At 36.7% G+C, this 20,240-nt stretch overlaps 1 protein-coding gene across 2 annotated transcripts in view; it reads right to left on the bottom strand.

Annotated features, from left to right (window-relative positions):
* LOC310903943 (uncharacterized protein) overlaps positions 1-20,240 on the bottom strand; it is a 166,827-nt gene that overhangs the window by 99,560 nt on the left and 47,027 nt on the right. The window contains exons 4-5 of one of the 2 annotated variants that reach the window (XR_014587939.1): positions 17,751-17,875; positions 4-174 (exon numbers count right to left, since the gene is read on the bottom strand). The gene's annotated coding sequence lies outside the window, so the exon portion shown is untranslated. Of the gene's footprint in view, positions 1-3; positions 175-15,609; positions 17,198-17,750; positions 17,876-20,240 lie in introns of those variants that run through there. The other variant, XR_014587940.1, reaches the window with a different exon arrangement.

The raw sequence follows: 20,240 nt of genomic DNA, 5'->3' as shown, positions 1-20,240 counted from the left end.
TACTTTGAAAGGGAGTGCTTTCAAACTTCACTTCCTGTTCCACAGATGTTCTGTGCTTTTTTTGCCAGTTGTGCTTCCCAACATAAGGAGTGGTGCGATCTGCTGAGAGGTAAGTTATATGGGAACTCTGAAGAAAACGGCAAGCTTTGGAGAGGTGGAAGTGGAGTATGAATTCTAGGAAGAAAAAAAAAAAAAGAAGAAAAAAAAGTCAGTTCCTCAAACATAATCAATGCCTCTCTATAATTATATAATTACAGATGAAGAAACAATATTGGAGGAATTTTGTAAAGTCCTGTGTTTGAGCATTGCTGGCCAACGACAAATTCTTATTACCCTAAACACCCAGTCAGCCTGACATTTCTATACCTCTCCCCTCACAGGAAAAAATATTCATCTACTTTGTTTCCAATGTTCAGTACTAATTCTGTATTTCACAGCATCCAGAAAAGTCAATATCCTAGGACAACAAGCCCCCTACCTTCTACAAGTTACAAACTACTTTTAGGTTAGCAAAACCTGAAAGAACCCAAGTACTTCTTTCAGAAACCAAACAAAATCATGTCATACTCTGGGATTTTTTTGCAGAAAATCATGCAACTGACTCATTAAAATAGCTTGCAAATAAAGGACATAAATGGTATTCCATGTACTGCTAAAATGGAATAAAAATTCATACAAGAGGTGATTCAATTCATCTCCAAATCACTGTTTGAAAACCAGTTAAAACCCATAGTTATGGCTGAGCTTTATAATCTCATATGAAAGAATTAGATAGGCTCAGTCCATTTCAGAAATGGCTATTTGTATCATGTTTGTAAGCACCACTGCTGTTATCAGAACTTCGATATTACCTACTGGTGTATTAAAAAAAATGCATGGACAGAATAACATTGCCAGCACCCACAACTTTATCAAAATTTTCACTGTATTGAGTGTTTTCCTTAAAAATCAGTTGCAAAGGTCATGTGACTATCTGAAGGTCAAATTTCAAAATAATTTCTTACCTCTGTTTTTAAGAGACCCTTGAAAGCATAAAGCAGCTGAACCCCATCAAAGGTACAGAAACCACCAAATAAAATGTAGTGCTATAAAACATATTGTTTAAAAAGTATCTCAAAGGCAAAGCCAATCTCATGTTTGTTATACCATATCACTGTAGGTCAAACTTAAGGACAATACAGCACTTTAAACTGTGAAAGGTCACACTGCTCTTCATACCTGTAATTACCAGGTTTATTTATATTTAATGCCAGCTTGACTGTAACTTATAAAGACATCTATATTTTTTCCAAATAAAAACATGGATGTAATTTTAAGAAGTATATCGAACAGAAGAAAACTAGGACTGTGTTCATCTTTGGGATTTATAACAACAGTTTGATATTAATAGCTGCTCTCAACGAGTTCTTCTTCTAGTCTGTACTCATGTCCAGGATTGCCCTGGCCCAGGTGCAGCACACTGCATCAACCATCCTTTCCTCCTCTTGAGTGGAAAGGTAAACCTTCAGGATTTAACAAAATAAATTAATTAATGCACATATAGCTCAAGAGCTGAGGCCACTGTCACTATGAGTTAAGTGTCAGGAACTATCCAAAAGTCATTGCACAGTCACTTGTCCCAAAACATGGCATTAATTCAGAGTGCCTCAAACAAACAATTCAATAACAATCAGGCAGAACACAAAGACTGGATCTTTTTCTTGTCTTTTATCTGCTCAATTGTGAAGTGACAATTTGTGATGTTTCTGAACAAGTAATATTTTTATTCTGCAGTTTTTCTGTACTTATTAAGTTAATCATTTGGGGATTTTTCCTTAAGTTCCCCTTGTTTTGGGGGGTGGGGGTGCAAGTATTCTGATACCAGAGTGCAGTTCTCATCCTTTAATGTTGCTTTGATCTAAGAATTACTCTGGAGAAATGTTACAAAAAAAAAAAAAAAAATCCTGTTTCTGTAACATGGTCCAATTCCTTTCAAGATCTCCAATCTTCAACCATGGGCTATGTCACAGTTTATAATATAGCTCAAGTCAAGCATGATGAAATAGAAAGAATAAAAAGTAAAATATGTTGACTACAAAGCCTAAAATATATTAATTTATTTTGCTGTCTATATCTAGTTGAAATATGCATATTTTTTTTCATTTTTCAGTTTGATCATATTGCCATGTTTTCCTTCATATGCTTAAAAAATAAAATTAATCTCAGGAAGTTTATGCTGTCAAATATCTTGAAATATATGTATATATGCACACAGATAAAGTTCTTAATGTGGAATTATAGAAAGAAAAAAAACAAGCACACCTAAAGCCCATTTTTAATTATTTTTGGCCTTCATATTTTTTTCCTGAGCTTTGTCAAGAAACAGAAAATATATCACCAATAATATTTTAAAGTCATCACTTACTGTTCCATCATACATCACCAGACATTTCAGTCTCCAGACCTTTCAGCAGTTATACAGCTGTTATTTATGGTGCTAGCTAATAGTTTTATAGGCTGATTATCAGGAAAGAAATAGCAGTTATACTTTTATTCCGGCTTTCTGTCTCTTCATAAATGAAAGTAGAATAAACCCAGTACAAATAAGCAAGAAAATATTGCCCCGCCTTTGCTTAGTTTGGATCACTTTCTTTTCACATTCTCTTCTGTGGACTCCCACTGAAAACATGTCTCTAAATAGCATCTGTAAAGCCTAAACTGACGGGTTACTTGTGGCCTTGCGCTTCCTGTTTTAAACTTCTATTATGTTAACCAACAAAATATTCTTTCTATATTTAGGTACTGGTGTAAGGTCTAATAAAGCTACAGAACACTGAGATAGGAATCAATTATCTCTTGCTTAGCAGCTCTCTAGTATCAAATGATTATGCATGTACACCACTAAAAAAGACACAGTACAACATTAAGTGAATTTCAATAGTAAAAAGATGGCATGTCCTCTATCTCTCCATCAAACAAAAATATACCGTACCTATTACATAAAACCCCTAACAGTAAAATATAAATATTCCAATTTAACAAAACACATACACTGGCATGGCATTTCAACATCAGCAGACAATCATCAACATGTAGGCCAAGTTAACATCTGAGAAATAGAAGTAGAAACTGTTTAAAAGAAATGGTCTATTACTAGAAAAACAAACACATATGTGCCACCAAATCACATAAAAAGAAAAAGAACAAATTGCCATGCTCATAGTCATAGGGTATAGAAGTAAAGTGGAAGATAAGAGATTGGTAATAATTAAGAACTGAAACAATCTTATGGTAAAAATTCACTGTAGAAAGATAGCTTCACTCCTTAGAAAATGCTTCCACATTGCAAGTATCTAGTTGACTTTTTTCCCTCCTTGTTATAAAGGATGAAAGACCACAGTATCTGTTGTACTACACAACTGGTCTGTTCATAACACTGAAAAGTTGGGCTCTTAAAGGTGAAAGTATGCAAGAGGCTTTTCTCTCATTACTTATTTCTGCAGGTCTGTAAAACTGAAAGGATTAAAACTCAAGATCCATTGACTACAAGCCTAGGGAAAAGGCTGGAATGGTGTATTTAATACCCAGCTTCTTTTTAAAGAGAAAGTCACAAAGACTTATTCTGCCTGCAGAAATAAGAAATAAGAGTATCTGGCTGGAAGATGATCTCCAAAACGTGGAGGACAAATCTTAATATAATCAACTTTTTGGAGGATTTCTATTCCCATGGTGAGAGAACAGCAGAGGTGTTAATTGTGAACTACAGTTCAATACAAAGGCCCCACAGAGCACTTGGTACTTTTGTTTCACATGAAAGGCCCATTTTTCTGCAGCTAAAAATTCAATCTCTAGCCCCTCTGCCCCACTCAGAATTCATAGTTATGCCTAATCTGCTGCTTTGCTGGCTCACTTACAGGCCCTGTTGGCAGGTAGTGAATGCAAAATTATTTTAATGGGGAACCCCTGGGACTGAGAGCAAAAGTTGTGAGCATTTACAATTTTACAATGACATACGGCCAGCTGTTAGAGGAAATAGGCCCCCATTGCTGGTGCTCACTAGAATGAGACCATTTGCATGGACATTTTCAAGTCAGCAGTCTGCTAAAGGAGGAAACTAGAACATCCAAACAAAGAACAGGACTGGCCTGGACAGGGAAACATCATCAGGGCATATGGTATTTATTAAACCCATTGCTGGGCACAATGAGAGCTGCATCCCCAAGTTGAGGGCCACAAACCATTGAGGCCACAAGCAAATTGAGGGTCAATATAGCTTGAAGGCCCAGATGGAAAGGTAAACATAAAATGGCTCAGAATAGTAGCAAGAAAAGCAAAGAAACTGATTTGACATGTTGGACAATTCATACAAACTCAAATCTAAGTTGGATCTGGCTCAGAGCACATTTTGGGCAACATGATCAGACAATAATTCCCATCTTTTCTGTTACATACTGTCTCCTGAACAATAGCTCTAAGCAGTGCAAAATTGTGCCAAGTTCAGTGAAAATGGACTTAATTCATTTCCCACTGAAATCAATAGAAATCTTTCCTTGTCTCCAGAGGAAGCTAGATTAAGCCATCTATTAGCAAGTGTATCTGCTCATAACAACACTGTTACAGAACAATTAGAAAAAAATATGTAAGTAACTGGAGAACAAACCAAAGAATAAGCACTGAAGTTAAGAAATATATATATATTTTTAAACATGTGTCATTCCCCCTTTGATACATAAGTCAGTCATGAAGTCCTAATTCACATTCATTTCTTGAACTTACCAATGGTTCCCTGGGTACCTGTTTATCTTGCTTTCCTCTACTTTGTTCTTCTCCACGGAATTACTCTCTCAACTGTTTCATGTAACACAACCATTATTTTCAATCCAATGCCTCCTAAAACATCACAAACAACAGTTGAAAAGAAAAACATCTGTCTTTGAAATCTTGTATTTATTTGGGTGTGGGGTTTCCTAAAGCAGAGCAGTGGTTTATTGGGCTGAACTATCCAGATTTCCTCTGAAAATCTCACTTCTAAGTCAAGGACAGTGTCTCTGCAAAGACACTATCTAGGCCTCAGTGAATGCACAGTTAGGGGCTCTCTGCTCAGTGTCATGGTATAACGTGCCTGCACAGTTATCCTGAGCAAGGGCCAAAGCCTCTTTCATATTCAGGAATTAAAGAAATCTAGGAGACACAGGGTTCGACTGCACTGGGGCAGGGAAGAGGAATAATATTCACCAGGTGGGCAGCAGATGGCAGAAAGGGGCACTGGCAGCTCAGTGGTAAAAGTAGCTATTAGTGCCATCATCGCCCTTGGAAGTATTGAAGATCCAGATGGATAAAGCCCTGAGTAATCAGGTCTGATATCATAGCTGACCCTGCTTTGAGCAGAGGGTTGGATGAGAGAGCTCCTGAGGTCCCTTCCAATCTGAATTGTTCTATGATCCTCACTGCCTCAACTTCTTAATCTGTCTGCCAGCTGAGAAAAATCACAGGCACTTATGTAAAACAAAGGCTGTACCTCTAGTGGAATTGAGAAATCCATACATCCCTTCCACAAGACAGAACCATGATACCTATGCCGTTCCTGACAGATCTGTATTTTATGTTCCTAAAGATTTCCTCTGCAGAGTAATGGAGACTCAACAGCCTCTGATGATAATTTATTCTGGTACACCACTATCCTTAGGAGAGGTTATTCTAACTCAGTAACTAAATCCCTTTTTCTCCAATGTAAATCTATAATTTCTTGTCCCAGGTGATAGATATGGAATGCAGGTTATTCCCTCCCTTGTTATAGCATCTTGTTCTGCATTTATAAATGATAATCAATCTTCTCTTATCTGAACAATCCCAGTTTACTGAAAGTTTCTGTGTTTCAAGTCACTAAACATTCTCTTTGCCCTCCTCTGCACTCTCTCCAGTTGTTCCATATCCTTCACAAGATGCAGCAGCCAGAATTGGACACTGTATGCTCAGCTGAGACTGTGCTGAATATGAGATAAGAAGATATAACAGAAAGGCTGTGCTACACATTACAGTAATGTGTGCTTTATTCACAGCAGCACGAGATACATGGCTTGAGCCCAACTCATAATCAGCTATAACTCCAAGCTAAATGTTTTCCCTTAGAATTGGTAATACCCATATTCCAACACCCAGTACTGAAGCAGCTGATAAATTCTCCCTAAACGTTGAACTTCTGCCTCTCCTTTCTGGACAATATTTTGACTTATCCAAGTCACATCTTCAACTCTCCAGAATATCTTGACTTCTAATTTAAACATAATAAGCTTGCAAGTTCTTCATAAGCCTAGCACTTCTTCTATTCCACCACCTGATTCATTAATGAAAATATTGACCAGCACTACAGAGTTGTATATGAGGAAGCTGCTATTTCCTGAACTTTTCTCTTAGCCTCCTTCCTCATTTTAAAATCCATTTCCTTCCTCCCTCCCTAGGGCATCCACAGAGAACAGGCAAAGAAGGAGAGGAGAAGAAAGAGGCTTTCAGCCATCCCAGCAGTCAGACATGTAATTTGGTGGTAGTAAAGGCCACAGGCAGCAGCAAGAAGATACTAGGATGAAGAACTGCAATTCAAAAGCACGACTTTGTACACAGATTTGCAACTCTGTATAAGGCAGCTGATGCCATGACTTGTTTGCCATTTTCCTACAGTTTTAAAAGTGTAGCATTTATACGTTTAAAGGGTCCTGGACAAAAAGCAAGCTCTGCCTGTGATCATGATGCATGCTGTCTCTTACGGTTCAGAGTAAGACAGTAGAAACAGCAGTATCTGATATTCCTACATCACCTGTAAAAGCCTTCTGGCTGAGCTCAGCCCATTCTAATGGCACGCATCAGTCTATAGTGTCTTAGCACTGTTTGAACTTTGTAACTCTTTTCAAATATTCTCCTTGTATGCTCAAACCCGGAAACTTTCAGCTTAATGGCTTAATTGCGCACTCGGATAATGTAAATACAATACTTTGGCTGCTGTTAAAAAAAAAAAAAAATCCAATTTTGTCTGCTGGCAGAGTATCTAAGTGAGAAGCAATTTGCAGTGAAGAAAATTCTGCCTTATTCCGAATGGAGCCAGAAATCTTGATAAGTTTTATTTGAGTGCTTCCCATTTTGTGGTATTGCCAAACTCTGTCGTCCCCTTCCTAATTGGTAATCTCCCTTTTAAAACAATACCATAATCAAAGGCAATGCCTATATTTTTAATACATAATTAAACAATACGGGCATATTCATGGTGACTCCTACGACAATCAAAAATGAGAGACCTACTCTATATCTAATAGAAGTCAGAATGGGGAATCTGCTGTTTAGAACAGACAGAGTACACAGCTGGAAATCTCACAGCTCAAGTTTTAGATGCATTTGACCTTGGAACTAGTCAGTAGCACACAGTGAAACAGAGTCTCTAATAAAAATAATAATTTTAAAAAATCAGAGTGCTCCTTCTCTATTAGGTTATTCCAGTTTTACGTTAGTGTAGTTGCATCAATTTATGGTCCAGCTACCCTGTTCTAACATTGAAAAAAGAGAGGATCACATGGACCACCAGAAACTTTCAACAAAAGGTTTAACTACATTTTCAAGTCTAATGTCAATATCTATCCAAGAGAGCAGAAAAGCCTCTCTTTTCCATCCTATTTCACTACTCAGAAAGAAATACAATTCTTTTTCCTCACCAGAAACTGAGTTTGTTCTCCTCACCCCAGTCAGGATTGACCTATTTAGGTAATCCCTGAAGTATATAACACTATTGCTATGTGCATTGTTTTCTTCCACAAGAATCTCTTCATGTTCCTGACATGTATCACGTGCAGCCGCAAAATATCAGAGGGGGAAATGTAGAGATGCAGAGAAAAATTACACTTAGGATATAATTATAAAAGTACTCAAGATTAGAGAGGGAAAAAAGAAAGAAAAAAAAACAGTATTTCTTAAAAATAATTTCAGAAACAGAAAGGAGGAAGATTTCTTGGTTTCCAGACCAGGGAAGCATTTTCCACTTAGTTTAAAAGAGTATTGCAGGCTTGTCCTAGCACCTAGTAGTAGCTACACAGGGAAAACACCTCAAGACACCTCCTCCCCTTTCACAATAACTTTTTCACAGCAGTGTTAGCATAAAATAATGACAGTCTTGCATCCCTGATGCCGGCTTTTACCCATTGTACCAGACCATTATAAGAATTTGGCAGCCATCCAACAAACCAAAACTGAAAATGATTTAGCTAAAAATAAGTTTTTTTTGCCAGTTTCTTTACAAGCCAAATCAATTCTACAGTCAAGTTCACCACTTTCTTGTGCAAGATCTTGAGCTAGAATAGCACAGTTGTTAACACATGCGTGAAGACTATGCAGATTGTATTATTAGCCAACCTCTAGCTCTAGTCTCAGATTCCCAAAAGACACATTAGTATGTTTTGAGCAGTAGGTTTGGGAGGAGGATTCCGTCACTGAATTCAAACCCAGTCTCACTCACACTAGCTGCACACCAGTACGCTGCTCTCAGTTTTCATCCCTGTAAGGGAAAAATCAAGACCAACGAATTAATGAAATGTCGGGTGAAGAATCAGCTAAACATGTCAAAATGCCACAAAAATATTGTTCCCAGAAGACAGAGAATCAAGAGTTCACCAGAAATGGCATATGGCTGGTGATCATTATTTTAAAAAAAAAAAAAAAAAAAGCCTTCTTGCTCCCCCCCCCAGTTCAGTTGGAATTTTGTCTGCTCCTTTCCCGACTACCACTGTAAGATGATACATTATTTTACAAAAGACTACAAAATATATATAGCAATGTCTCTAGTTCAAACTTATTTACAGCATTTTCAAAGATGTGGACAATTTATAAAAATCTGATATAGCTGAACCTCAATATCATCAAATCATAAAAAGTAACAGCAATTGACTCTTAACCATCCAGGTAAAATCCAAATCTCACCTCTTTTGAAATGTCATTCTGCTATCGTCTTTTTCTTCATTAACTTTTCTTTCCACATCATGTCTTTCATTATCAATTCTATTCAGTGAACATAGTTCTGCAATTAATTTTGCAGTGTTTTTATTCATTTTTCCCCATCCCATAAACATGTATCTTACAGGATGACACACTATATAAGCTTAACAGGGTTAACAGATGCCAGAAACATACAGCACAGGCATGGAATCCAAATACCTACCCAAGCGTTATATCATTAATAAAAGTTAAAAAAAAAAAAAAGTAGCATTCTTTCTGTATAACCTTATTACTCAGTAGAGCAAATACAGAATGAAGCAAGATGAATTTTAATCTGCAATAGACATGCTCTCTTCTGGATTAAGTCCTTGTACTAAGAAATCAAAACATATTTGAAGTGGATAATCAGATTCTTATAAGATGACAAAAATTCAAAGGTCAGTTTCACATTGGTGTAAATCAGCTGAATTGTATTTCATACCATAACATTTACCTGCATCAGTGAAGGACCTACAGACACTGAGAGAACAGCCTGGCAGATAAGACCCTACTCTAGGAACAAGGATCTCAGTTCACTTCCCAACTATGCCGCCATTATCCTGCCTGAACTTTAAGTGCAAATCCCTCCATTCTGAACATCTATTTCTACTCTACGAAATGGAAACAAAACTTTTTTGGACAGTGTATTCAAATTGTAAGTCACTTGAGGCAAGATAAACAGTCACTCTTGTGATCATAGTATAAACATAATATTCATCCATTTTTTCACTAACTACTGATCTGGTCTCTGTAAGGTAGTCCAAAAGACTCATATTTTCACACTGTGATTCTGTCATGTGCAAAGGCATTTCTAATAAACCTGACCAAAAAACTTTCCCAAGTTATTTCCCAAACTACTAACCTCTAAACTGCAAAAGACTACATAATCACAGCATGGAAGTGGTGATATTTCTGTTTTTCCAGTGTTTCCTTGTCAAGTAGCGCCTCAAGCAGTTACTAACACTACCATCCTAAAGACTACATTAAACACCCATTCAGTAGATACAGCCCATTACCTTGTGATGTCTGTTAAATCTCCACCATCGTCCTAACAGTTCCACCTAACATCCAAGTTCCCTCCAAGACCCTTCACAACTTAGTTACTTCTTGCCTCTGTTCATATTCTTGAGAGTAATTCAAGTGGCTTTTTTGAATACCTGATTTCTTTTTAGCACCAAGATTTCAACAAGAGATGTAGCCCCAAGGCATAATTTAAAGTTCATAGCGGTGCGGTCAACACACTGGAGGGAAGGGTTGCCACCCAGAGGGACCTTGACAGGCTCAAGGGGAGGGCCAGCGTGAACCTCATGAAGTTCAACAAGGTCAAATGTAAGGTCCTGCATCTGGGTCTACGTAATCCCAAACGTGAATACAAGCTGGGCAACTAGTGGATAGAGAGCAGCTCTGTGGAGCAGAACTTGAGGGTACAAGTGGATGCAAAATTTGACATGACCAGCAATGTGTTTTTGCAGCACAGAAAGCCAACCACACCCTGGGCTGCATCAAAAGAAGCGCAGCTACAAGGTTGAGGGAGGTGATTCTCCCCCTCTGCTCTGGTCTCACAAGACCCTACCTGGAGTATTGCACTCAGCTCTAGCGCCCACAGCATAAAAAAAGACATGGACCTGTTGGGGCAAGTCCAGAAGAGAGCCACAAGGACAAACAGGGGGTGGGAGCACCTATCCTATGAAGAAAGGCTGAGAAAGTTGGGGTTGTTCAGCCTGGAGAAGAAAAGGCTCCATGAAGACCTTAGAGCAGCCTTCCAGTATCTAAAGGGGGCCTACACAAAAGCTGGGAAGGGACTCTTTTGCAGAGTGTGTTATCTAACAGGACAAGGAGTAATGGTTTTAAACTAAAAAAGGGTAGGTTTAGGTTAGATATAAGGAAGAAATTCTTCACAACACGGGCAGTGAAACAGAGGAACAGGCTGCCAAGAGAAGTTATGGATGTCCCATCCCTGGAACTGCTTGGATGGGGCTTTGGGCAACCTGATCTAGTGAAAAGTGTGATGTCTCTAGGGAGACTAGATGGTCTTTGAGGTCCCTTCCAATCTAAACCATTCTATGATTCTCTCAAAATTCATTAGGCCAAAATAATATTCACTCTGAACCCTGACATTTTCTTGCCACTATCTCCTATTAGTGTCTGTCATTTTCAACTTTCATGGGAACTGCTACCACAAAAATGGAGAGTGCAAATACTCTCACAAGCAGTGGAGAAGGAACTACTATGCCAAAATAAAGCACTGCAACATAGCCTGTAAAGAGGAAGGTAAGTGAATTCATTTCAGGTTGCTCATAAGGCCCAAGAAACCAGTTTTATTCAGTTTGAGATGGGGAAAATACACTTTAAAATATATCGGTTATTCTCAATAAGGAAGCATTCAGAAAGGCATTTATGTGAAATAGCTTGCGCTGCTGATCTGGTACTACAAGTATTAACAAAATTATATCCATGTCCAAATTCAGGCACTTTGAACTAGACAAATAAGCAAATTAGACAAAGATCCGACAAAAACAAGTTCATGTGAATGAATACACATGCAATCAGATTGCATAAGTACGACAGCAGAGAAAGGAATATCAGGTTTCCTGAAAGACAGTAAACCTAAGTCATATCTTCCTCAAGTGGTAAGAAAAAGATTAGGAAATTTTGAACACTGGGCCCATATGCCCAGTACTTTTACTTATAATAGTGCCAGGAAGAAATCTTAATGTCAAATTTACAGGAACTCTGCTACTACTTTACTACTACTACTACTATCTTACTTTTTGTCATTCTTTCTCCCTTAGCCTAAGAGAACAAAGCCGCCGTACAAAAACATTCACACTACTGAATTAGAAAAGAACAGATTGTCAGGCAGTCTTCGGGGGGGGGGGGGGGGGGGGGCACTAAAACAAACAAACAAAAAACCCACCAATATCAAAAATGTTCTACTTGGAGCAGATTGTTAAAAATCAGCTCACCTGAACTTGTTCACACTGAACTAAATAATTTTATGCAGGCAAGTAATTTGCAGAGAAAGATGCCTAAAATATTTGCACAGAGAAAGGAGTTAAAAATCTGTTAAATTACCTGCGGTGAAGTGCTCCCCAATTTCACCACTGCAGTATGTTCTACTATTTCAGCAGGAGAAAATAATTAGATTTCCAAAGTAATTCATACATACCTCAATAACCTTGTACTAATCTGCAAGGTCTGGAAATCAAGCTGAGATCTCACAACAGGACCAGTATAAATAGGGAAAATATTTAATGGCTTCAATGATTAGCCATACCATTAGGGATAAATGGACGGTGCAACTTTATGAATTTACTTCAAGTTGTGCATATTTGGTATATTATGTAATATACCAAATATCTATAGGACAATAAGGCAAACTTGCCATTCTCTCATTCCTTTTAAAAGAGTTAAATCAATTTTCCAAATGTCTTGGCTAAAGTTATCCACAAAGTATTATTGACAATGCTGTTTTTGAGTAAGGATTCGAGATTGCAAGGAGGTGGAGCATAAGATTTGACTCATCCTTCCAGATGTACCTGGAGATGACAGTGATTTATACTTCTGCAGAATAATCTGGCCCAATGAGGTGACATAAATCAAATATTTTATTGTTGCTCTTATAGAAGTAATAACAAAAACAACTCACAGGACCCTAGCGTATGCTCCTAAGGATAATGCAACCAGGTAAAGCTGTAGGGGAATACAGCCTGTACATAGAAGAAAACATGTACAATTAAACCCTGGGAATTAAACCATTTGTAAAGATTTTTTTTTTTTTAAGAAAAAAAGAAAAAAATGCATTCAGTTAACAAAATGAAGGCAGGGGGGTTGGACTAGCTGATCTTCAGAGGTCTCTTCCAACCCCTCCCATTCTGTGATTCTGTGAAAATTAACCTCATTTTTCCTTATAGAACAATCAACCAAAAAGCTATATTTCTTTTTCTCCTCAGCTTGGCAGAGTTTAAACACTTCACTCCAGCTTTCCAGAGCTTAGTCTATCTATTTCATTAACAATATTTCAAAGCCAGCCCATTCAGACCTTTTTGGAAAGTCTTTTTGGAAAATGAAAGCAGCAAAGGACTAAGCCAGAAAAAAAAAAAAAAACCACTGTTGTCCTACTTTTACATAATAGCACAAGAGCAGAATAGCAAGATTAATTTGTGCTGCCTGTCTGAAGGGCCAGGAACCTTATTACGAGGCCTTCAGGCATGCATCCTTCTCCCCTGCTTTAGGGTACTGCGCAAGAGGTACCACAGCCATCCTTCCCCCCCTGCTTACACAAAGAGGAGGAAGAGGCCTTACCTTTCCCCAAGGTGGACATACTGAAAAATAATCCTAAGTAAAAGATGTAATAAATAAATAAATAATAATACAATAATCCTCACTAAATTCTTGTTTCAACTATTAGGAGTCAGGCCCATCTTTTTTTTTTTCCATCACTTAGATAAAATCATTGTATAAATTCTAGTCAAAGTCACAAATCATTTCAAAATGATTGAAATTACATTTCTTGGGGAATTATTTGCTGGAGAAAAAATAATTTAAAGAAAGATTAGATCTCCTCAGGAAAGAATGGCTCTGCATTCTCTTCCTGAATTTATCACTAGCTTGTTTATTGTTTAACTTGCTTAGTTAAGTTATTGAAATTCTCTCTGCCTGACTTCTCTTATTGTTGTGGATAGTGATATAGATGTGGATAGTGATGCTGTCTATTTGTTAGGATGCTACAAAGCTGCATCACTAATATCAAAGGTCTTTGAGATTTGTGTATGGCAGACATAGTGGACATGCAAAAAATAAGATTTCATACTAAGCAGCAAAAATGTGTTTTACTCATTTGAATATAAGACAGGTGGAATTATCAAATGCAAAGACATATCTAACTCCAGGAAATAGAAATTAAGAAAATCTAAAGCACTCTGAAGAGAATTATAATATTGCTGAATTTAGTAATCATTCGTGAATTCAATGACAAACTTTTGCTGCTGTCCAAAATCATCATTCCATTAAATGTTGAACTCCTTACTGTAGAGATTTAAAATGCATATTTTATGATATGTTAACTTTTGGTGACAAAAAGCTGTAATCTTATTTTAAGCTGTTCCAAATGTACATTTAATTTAGATTTAATTAGAAATATGAATGATGAGTAATTATTACCCAGTTTGTTGACAGAGGCCCCATCCAGCAGCTCTACCATCAGGGCATGCAAAAACCTTGAGTGAGGAACTTCTCATAAGGAACTATGACATTGTGCACAGCTCTCTGAGTAGCCTCTAAAAAGTCAGACTACAAACATTGATGCTTCTTTTTCTTTAATTAATCACCAGTAGGTCACATTTTTTCCCAAAGGTTAACTCATTCTTCTGGGATAGTTCCCTTGATTAACCATATTTCTCATGGAAAGCCATGAGTAGCAGCCTGACTTCCATTTCTAAAGGCACTATCTAGACTCTCTCTGTAAATGACAATCTGGGAAGGCAGCAGGAATGGAGGAGGGCTCTCACATCAGCAGCACAGTTGAGCTGATGCAGGTGGTCATAACTTATTGCAGATGGAAGTATAAATTGGTAAGAACTCTCGCAGGGCCAAAGCATTAAGTATGTACGTACTATACCACATGCATGAGTTTGAAACCTCAATGACTTTCCCAGGAGAAGTACGGGGGAACTGAATGGTGGAGTTTTTTTCTTTCATCTGGAGGAAAAGGTCCCAAAGGAAAAGAGTGATGAGATGTTTGTTTATCATTCTTAAATGAGCTGCTAGAAAAGAAAAGAAATGTTGAAATATTTTCATCTGAAGCAGAGGAAAGATGGGGTCTTCTGTTTTTACTACTTAACAAGCCAATAGCATGAAAACACAGTAATGGATCTTCACCATACACCAAGACAAGGTATGTGTTGCAGGAAAAGGAAATGAGGTTTATGTTCAATTCTCTTGCCCACAGCTTAAAAGAGGGAGAGACACTCAAAGAACCCACCAACTCTAAGTTAAAAGGCCATCTATTACATTGCAACTGTGCACTTCTGCTTTGAATGTAGAAAACTGCATGAGTTTGGTACCCTAATCTCAAAAAAAGAAACTACCCATGGCTCCAAGGGGGAAAAAGAAGTTAGACTTTGAACATATGTACATCCTAGTGTGGCTCTGTGAGTCTCTACAGATGCCTTCAATCCCCAAAATTCTAAATAGTGAAGATGCTGTTAGGCTGGAAGCAGAGAGATTTTACCCAGTTGTTTCCAATTTAAGGATGTAGCAATCCCCTGAGAAAGATCATTGAATCATTCATTCAGATTCCCCTTGTACCCTCTAGATTTATCTTGCTTCTCAAATTATGTAAAGTTCTCCAAACATTGTCCCCAATGCACAAGGATTAAATCTGTTTTTCTAGGCTAGGGAGCCTCTGTAACATTGCTGAAGTAAGGCTTGGATTCCATGGAATAGTAGTGCTAGTGTATTCTACAGTTAACAAATATATCGGTATTTAATCCACCAAACATCATAAACACTAGTGCAAACATTTTAATAAGCTACTGTGTAGTCATTAAATATTGAAATCTGTTCTTAATTAAGTGCTTTGTTTAACATAAAAATCCTCATTCTCAATGCAAGATTTAGCCCTGTTCCAACACAAGGGCAACAGCATGACATGATGTGTTAGACCATCTGTGTTTACAATCACTGGCTTTCCTAATGTATACATGAAAATGAGGTCAAGCCTAAAACAGGTTGCTTTATTTAGTTAGAAGATAACTCAGACTGTTACTAGACGTCAAAATCCATGGTTTTTCATAGATCTGACCAACTAAATACAACTTTCTATAGAAATGAACTGCTCTGTTGAAATAACGCTTCTGAAAGTTTTCCACATTTCTTTGAAAAAGATGCAGTGCTGCAGAATTACATAAATTTATCCATTTTTCTATTACAAGTACTCGTGACAATGTGTATGCTGACAATCAGAGGAAAACACAGCAATCATTTTTAAAGAGTTTATAAAATCTAAACCAAGTTGTGCACTGACTCTTTTTTTTCTATTAAGTTTGTATCTTCAAACAGAATTTAGGTGATATGTGATTTCACCTTAAAATTACATCTTCCAGACCCATCCAACGTTTAAACATACTTTTACTATTTCTCAACTCCACAAGGATAATTACTGGCAGATTAACAGAAGATGATATTCAGCTACGCAGTCGTTACCAAACAGAATTATACTATCAATAGTCTCACATTGCATTAATAAATATATTGCTATAGAAAGAGGACAAACCTGTGGATGAGAAAGAGGCTTGGCATGGGAAGAAATGGAAGAGAAAGCACATCACAGCACAATGGAGAAGTTTGTGCTAATATCTACAGCAAAATAAAGCCACTCCTTGTGAGAACTGCAGCCACAACTACCACCAGCCTGTGTAAATTCACATATAAGGCAGAAGGTCTCTGTTTGCCTGGAGTTAATGTATCCTGACACACACACACACAAAAAAAAAAATTGTACAATCTGAGAAATCACTTGCTGAAAGTATACATATGTTGTATACCTCTACAGCACTATACCTTAGGGCAATACCTTTTCCCAAGAATAACAAATGAAATTCTGAAGGTAATTTTAAGAGCTTACAAGATAACTCATCCACGTGCTGTCTGGGAGTTACATTTCATCCTGGACAGATATGCCCAGCATTAGGCACAAGGTTTATTAAATTCAACACATGAATATGTGGAAGCAGGCTACTATATCTCAAGCAGGGTACTATTTCCCATAATGTTTGGTGGTTATCTAAAATCATCAGTGCCAGTAAACATGATAATTTAGCATTCTTTTAGAAAAACAGTCATGTCCAGCTTTCAGAGTTTCAAAAGAAAATTTTAAAAATATATAAGCTTTACTAGCTTGTATAGCCAGATGGCAAATAATATTTAAAGAAAGTAACTGAAATGTATTTATAATCTCAATTATATTTGTTTTGAATTTTTATCACTAGGGTTGCCAAAGCCCTAACTTTATAAACATATGAGAGGTTGGGATACCCAGGGTGGTGAAGAATTGTCTACAATGACTCTTAGAATTATCATGGGTAACTACTGCATTGAATCAAGGTAGAAACATTTAGAAAAATAATGCCAGTGTGTGGAAGAAAATGTGGAAGATTGCAGACATCATTCTCAGTCACCATTTTTCTTTTCTTCCTATGCCTTTGATCTAGAGAGCAGCAATAAAAGAGATATGAGCAATAAAAGAAAAATCGTATTAAAAAAAAAGAGGCATCAGAGGCTTATTAAACAGAGTCAGTTGCAGGGATTGCAGGAGAATACACAAACCAAAACCAAAAAAAAAAAAAAATGCAGTTTTAGATTTTGAATCATGACTTTTTTAATTTTATTTTTGAAGAATTTCAGGGCTAGTTTTTTTAAGAATAAATACAACAAAAATTTCTAAACTCTTTGACCACCTATAGGCATTGCTGTAAAATCTACCTCAATATGATTTAATACTGCAAAAAAAAAAAAAAAAGACTTCCTCCAAATAGTTTCTAACAAATCAGCTATTTGATTTACATTAGTCATTATAAAAAATTCTTTTTGCATTGCTTTATGTTTGACTTCTGAGAGTGAAGAATCGATAAGCACTTGACTACAGATCCTCAAAGTATTGTTTTAGAGTGATCAGGCATGGTTGACGTTGCTTAACTAGCAGCACAAAAGCTCAAAATACTCATTTATAGAAAAGATGCACTACAGATGGCAACCATTACCTTCCCAAATTCCCCCAGATTGCTTCTCCACGATGCTCCCACTCTGATCTGGAGGAAGTACAGTATATGAAAGGCAAGACGATTGTTCAGGCACTGCTTAGCTGGTAACATATTCTCTTTACACACTTACCAAAAAAAAAAAAAAAAAAGGAAAAAAAGGATGTTAAAGTGAAGTAGGTTTTTTGATGAAAGAGCTGCAGAATATACAAAGTTCACCTCCCCTTACATAGGACAAATGCTATTTCTGTCACTGTTAAGCTAAGGTAGCCACAGCCCAAACACAGGAGAACTAAAACAGCTCAGGAATATTCTGTTTTCTTGTTTCAAAACTGATTTTTTTTTTTTTAATTTCAAATACCTTTCCTTTTTGAAATAAGAAAATTCCTTTATTAAATTTATAGCAGAGTTTCAAAATATTAAGCCATCTATTTCAACATTTTCCTCTGCATTTTTTTCGCCTCACTTTGTACCATTTCTAAATTTGAAGTAAAAAGTCAGCTGAAATCAATTTTTTAATAACGATCCCAAGCAAGTTTGCATTGTTTCTTTTGATTGCATCTTCATATATTTTTATACAATTTTTCTATCATGATAAAATTTTGACAAGCATCAATATCTTTTGACAAGCTGGTGTCTTTAAAAAGAGAAAATAGCAGAAAATATCCCCCTAGAACTCATCAGGCATGCTTTGGGTAAATATATGTATATATATAAACACACACATATAGTTTATTTAAAGGATTTTATCCAACAACCTTGGCTATGCTTATTAGAAAAGACACTTTACAATACTTAAATCATTTATATGCAATACTCCTAGATTTGAAGGACCATATAATCTGCAAATATAAAGAGAAAGATCTTCCTAATACCCGTGTGTATTCAAAGACGTAATTAACTTCCAAAAAAATCCCAAAAATCTCTCTTCTTTAGCTATTACTTCATATCACCCTCATTCCTTTACTGCCAAAGCTAAATATGCTATATATATTTTCGAATTTGGTTTCTGAAATCCTATTACCTGTGTTGTAAGAGGTCTGAAAAAGCCATCTTTGTCTATGTCTATGCCATCTTTCTCATCTATAAATGATTTATCCATTTAAATAAATAAATAAATGCAGGCATGCAAATTGGTAATAAACTGACTGCCATAAGCACTTATTTTTAGGACAGGATGCAGACATGCCTTCATAAGAATTGCACTCCTTAAAGACAAAACACAGAGCATGAACCTATCGCTAAAATAATTATTTTCTTAAATAGTAAAAGCACTAAAATTTCACTCGTCTGTTTGTTCATTTTCATATGCTACTGTTAATTACAATGGAACTTGGGTTACGTATTGTTTTCTGTTGGTTATGACCAGTCTGGGAATTCCCAAGGACTGCCTGAATAAAAATATTCAATTCAATATTCAAGTTATGTTCAGCAGAGTGTAAAGCACATCTACACATAGGTCTTATTTCTTTCTGAACTATCATAACCACAATAGAAGGAACAGTGGGAGCACAGCATTCATACACTAATAAATAGAAATCGAAGTAGGAACTGCTGAAATGAAATCAGGAATTAAGAGCCACTTGTTGTTATTCCCTGCACTCTATAGCATGACACAATTACATAATAGGCATAGTTAATTTCAGATGTCCCAGGTACAAGGTGGCTATCAAATCGTGTTCACACCAAGTACTAAATTATACTATGAGATGCCTCAATACTTTCAATGGCACTATTAGTTGAATAAATGCTGCATAATGCAAGCATTACTATTCAAACCTGGCCATAATTTCTAAAATGAAATGTGATCGCTTCAGGTACTTACTTGAAATAGCAAAAGCTACTATGGTTAGCTGTTAGTATTACCAATGCAAATGTTGAATGTATACATACAACTTCATTAAAAAAAGAAAAAAGTGCAGTATGAATTTTTCATTTATTTATTCTAAACTGTGTTTAAAATTCTAATTCAAAAGCCCACCTCCCAATACTTAGGGAAGGCCATTTGGAGCTACCCCTTGGGACAAATAATTTGGAAAGTGGAGATCCACATCTGGAGTTTGAACTTTTATTTAGTAAAGTTAATAAGAGTATTGTCACAAATTTCAAGGGCAGAAGAATCAACTCTTTATAATGCATTGTCACACAAGCATTCTTAAGGAAGAATTGCATTCTTCAGGACTGAAACTTTAGCTGCAGCAGCATGCTGCTCATGTCTGAGCTTTGAGATTGCTTTGTTAGTCCTCCCCTGAGAATTCGATGGATTTGGTTCAAGCACCATTGAATGTGATGCTGTATTAATTGCCCTGGAGGGTAGCAAGGCCTTTGAACTGTGGCTGTGAGTGATATTTTGCTACAAGACATGTGTCAGCACTTGGCTGGTTAACTCTAGGGCTGGGTTGTACAGCATGCTGAGACCAAGTATCTGGAAAACTACTTTGCATCCTAATCTTACATCTGTTTTCTATCACACTGTGAGATTGACTGGCCATT

Source organism: Anser anser, assembly GCF_964211835.1.
Source record: "Anser anser genome assembly, chromosome: 9".
Classification (NCBI taxonomy): domain Eukaryota; kingdom Metazoa; phylum Chordata; class Aves; order Anseriformes; family Anatidae; genus Anser; species Anser anser.
The sequence above is the reverse complement of the archived record's forward strand: the minus strand, read 5'-3'. Positions and strand labels throughout refer to the sequence as shown.